This window comes from Anopheles funestus (genome assembly GCF_943734845.2).
Source record: "Anopheles funestus chromosome X unlocalized genomic scaffold, idAnoFuneDA-416_04 X_unloc_44, whole genome shotgun sequence".
Classification (NCBI taxonomy): Eukaryota; Metazoa; Arthropoda; class Insecta; order Diptera; family Culicidae; genus Anopheles; species Anopheles funestus.
The window spans coordinates 215,571-220,000 of NW_026045170.1; positions in this window are offsets into that span (position 1 = coordinate 215,571).

A 4,430-nucleotide genomic window follows, 5' to 3' on the forward strand; every position below is an offset into this window, starting at 1 on the left:
CCAACGAGCCGTCGGTTCGGTCGTGTGTTACAAGCACCCCATCACATAGGCATAGAGTCACCACACAGTGTTCTTCAACACTCTCGTCACATGGTGCAAGTCACGGTACGCACCACCAATGTGCACTGGTTGGCCAATTCCAGCACACACGGGGCGCGCACGCGCAAGCACTAACCACCAAGCATGGGTCGCCTGAGAGGATCGATGCGAACGCATCTCTACAACTTGAAGCTCCCAGCCTGTAGTCCCGTCGTTTGCGGGCGGTCGTAGGTGTCGAAACTAGTGATATCCACAGTCGGCAAGCTCGTCCACCGGTGTTCCCAACATGTATGGTACTAACACGTGCAGCGCGAACCCGCCCTTTGCGGCCTAGTAGTAAGCGGGGATGAGACGCCAGTGTGCCAATGGACAGCACGGACGGTTCTCGGAGGGTTGTTAGGCCCGCTAGCTTACGACCACCTAATGGGTATAAGAAGCGCTATCAGCTCGGATTGGATACGACCTTAGAGGCGTTCAGGCATAATCCAGCGGACGTAGCGTCATACCATAGTCCGTTCGAACTAGTATTGAGCCAGTGGTCCGTACCTGTGGTTCCTCTCGTACTGCACAGGAATTCCGTTAAGATAGCGACAAACAATGCACACCAGTAGGGTAAAACTAACCTGTCTCACGACGGTCTAAACCCAGCTCACGTTCCCTTGAAAGGGTGAACAATCCTACGCTTGGTAAATTTTGCTTTACAATGATAGGAAGAGCCGACATCGAAGGATCAAAAAGCCACGTCGCTATGAACGCTTGGCGGCCACAAGCCAGTTATCCCTGTGTGTGTAGCTGTCAAGCCAGCAGTTTAGACGTGCTTTTGTGTTGCTCCGTATTTTTTGCAAAAATATTGTGCAAAAGTGCTTATAAAAAGCGGAACAATAGTCGAAAAAGGCGAATTGAGTGTCATTCTTAGCGAATATTGAAAAAGGAAATCGTTTTACTTCAATTTACTGCGCTAAAACTCAGTTTAAAGTGTCCCCATACACTTTGTATGGGGAACTTCAGTGGCGAATAAATATCGAAATACCGTGTTAGAACATTGGAAAAGTGGTAAAACACATGCTAGGGAGCATAAACTATCGTTTTCCAGCGACGTAAAGTGCTTTTAAAAAGAGATAAACAGTAAAAACTCGACGTGAAAGTGCGTGCAACAGCGTGGTACGGTGGCGTCAGGTGTGTCGTCGCGTGTGTTTGTGTCATCAACAACACCACGAAGCGTTTTCGAGCAGTGAGGACAACAACCCAACGTAAAAGCTCCCTTTTTATGACGACAGCGCCACCCGTGGCGGGTTCCGCAACTTCCAGCGAAGACAGCAACCACCTTCTCTTCGACGTCTGCAGCGCCACCAGCGACCGGTAGCGGTAGCGCTTAGCCGGGACACCAGCGTTACGAAGCGTTACGGTGCTATAAAACGCGGTGCGGGTTGCATACCTTTCCGGCGCTTAGCGGTCAGAGAGTGAGAACGCGCAGCCGGAGACCGGGAACGCTTAGCAGGAGACCGGGAACGGTTCTTTGGCTCCGAATCCTTCCCCGGGAACGCCAAAACGAGAGACTTCAACGCGTCAGCAGGCGACGAACCCGTTTTTTGAAAAAAGTGGGAGTTTTTTATTCTTGCGATCCGCGGACGGGAAATCTGCCAAAGGGGCTCTAGCGACGGACGGTCGTTACCTTGGCAGATGTTGAAGGGAATATTCCCTTGTTCCGTCTGAACGATTCGTGCAGGCGGTTTTTTGTGAAAGGAGCGGAGAATGGAGGGGCGGGTGCTTCGTTCCGGGGTGCGGTCGTCGTCCACGCCTCGGAAGCGGTCCGATACCCCTTCCCCTTTACCGGAGACACCACGGCCGGCCGGACCAACGGTGGCGGTTCCGTCCGAGGCTGATAATTCCGAGGAGGAGGACGATGCGGAATTTTCCGACGCCTCTCTTCTCGAGCAGACGGTGGTGCCGCCAGTGGTAGCGGCAGGGGAGATGTCTTCAACCGTGGCTCCCCACGACGATGGCGAAGCGTCGGTGCTGGCTTTCCAGCACAAGATGCTGGAGAACTTCGCCAAACAGATCGAGTCGCTGACGGAAGAGCTGCGACTTAGCCGGGAACGTGAAGTGGCCCTGAAGTGTACGCTGGAAGCGCTTCAAGAGGGCATGCGTTCCTTGACGGCGCTTCATTCCTCGGCACAGCCTGTTGGTCAGGGCAGTGCCAGGACAAAACGCAGCCGGCAGCAGCGCAACCGTGCGAAGAAAGCTTCGCAACTGCAGCAGCAGCAGCAGCAGCAGCAGCAGCAGCAGCGGCAGCAGCAGCAGCAGCGGCAGCAGCAACAACAACAGCGGCAGCAGCAGCAGCAGCAGCAGCAGCAGCAGCGCAGCCAGCCACAGCCGCAGCGACGGACGGTCGCAGTGTCGGCTAATGGCCAGCAGCAGCAGCAGCAGCAGCAACCGCAACGTCAGCAGCAGCGGCAACAGCAGCAGATGTCCTGGGCTACGGTCGTGAGCGGTCGGAAGAGCCGATCGCAACGTTCGACTCAGCAGCAGCAGCAACCGCAGCAGGTGGGCCAGCCGTACCGGCCACCTCAGATGCGCCAGCAGCAGCAGCAGAGTCAGCAGCAACAACATCAGCAGCATCGTGCCCAGTCTAAGGGGCGTCCTCCGCGTCCTGACCGCATTGCGGTGGTCCCAGGTTCGGACAAAACCTGGACAGAGATGTACGTGAAGCTGCGTACATCTCAGGAGCTGCAGGACGTCAGGGCAGACATCGGCATGGGGCGCCGGACCGTGCAAGGTCATCTGCTTGTACCGTTGCGGAAGAACGTCGATAGCGCGGAGCTGGCTCGCCGGATCCAGCTAGCGCTAGGTGAGGATGGCGAGGCACGAGTGGTGACGGAGATGGGTGAGCTTCTCATCACCAACGTCGACTCTCTGGCCAAAGAGAGTGACGTGAAGCTTGCCATTGAGGAGAAGCTGGGGTCAGCGGCTGGCATCACTCACGTCGAGCTTTGGGAGCTCCGTGATGGCACAAAGCGAGCGCGTGTTCGACTCCCACTGGCCAAGGCACGGAGTCTCATTGGTCAGAAGTTGACACTCTGCCAATGTGTCAGCGGCATCCGCGAAGTGCCGAAGAAGCCGCTCGACCGTCAGCGCTGCTTCCGTTGCCTGCTGATGGGGCACCTGGCGCGGGACTGCCGTTCTTCAACTGACCGGACGGGTCAGTGTTTGCAGTGTGGCGAGGTAGGCCACCGCGTTAGTCAGTGCACGTCGGCAGCTAAGTGCATTGTCTGCCAGGGGCCCCATCGAGTGGGCCACTCATCGTGCCGACAAGGTCAACAGTGTCGGGTGTAGTGAGGGTGATGCAGGTCAACCTGGGTGGTGGACGCACTGCTCAGGATCTGGCCCTGCAAACAGCCCGCACTAAGCGGGTCGACGTGCTGCTGCTGTCAGAGGTGTACCGACCTCCAGAGGGCAGCGGAAACTGGACGGTGGATTCGTCGGGGAGAGCAGCTGTGGTGGCGACCGGCCACCTTCCGATCCAGCGGGTCTGGCGCTGTGCCATGCCCGGGTTGGCTGCTGCGCAGATTGGAGGGGTGGTCTTCATCAGCTGTTACGCCCCTCCACGTCTCAACGCCGGCGAGTTCGAGCAACTTCTGGAGGCGGTGGAGTTGGAGGCCCAACCCCACCCTCGCATCGTCCTGGCAGGCGATTTCAACGCCTGGAATGAGGAGTGGGGTAGCCAACGTACCACCCGGCGCGGTGAAGAGCTGCTCGATACAATTCGGCAGCTTGGGCTTGTGGTCCTGAACCAAGGATCGGTCCCGACGTTCGTGGGCAACGGAGTCGCCACTCCCAGTGTCGTGGATGTGTCTTTCGCGAGCGCATCCATTGCTCGTCCAGACACTTGGGAGGTGGCAGCGAACACCACTTCGTGCCACTATACGGCGTCGGACCACCGGTACATTTTCTTCACCGTGGGGCCTCCAACTCTTGACCAGCAGCGACGACAACAGCAGCAGCACCAGCAGCAGCAGCACCAGCAGCAGCAGCACCAGCAGCAGCAGCACCTGCAGCAGCAGCATCGTCACCTGAACGGGAGGCAGCAGCGACAACAGCAGCAGCATCGCCAGCGGGGACAGGGGTCCTCTTCGTCGTCTACCACGTTTCGGCACGCTGGCCGTAGATGGAAGACGACGCAGTTTATGGTGGAGGCATTCGCAGCCGCACTCCAGACGGCCGGTTTTCCGGAACGAGCCGTCAGCCAGGAGGGGATGGTCGACGCCATGCTAGATGCATGCGACGACACGATGGAGCGCGTCACCATGTCGCATCGTGACCCCCATCGAGACCTCTTCTGGTGGACTCCGGAGATCTTGCGTCTTCGGGAGGAGTGTTCGACCGTGCATGAG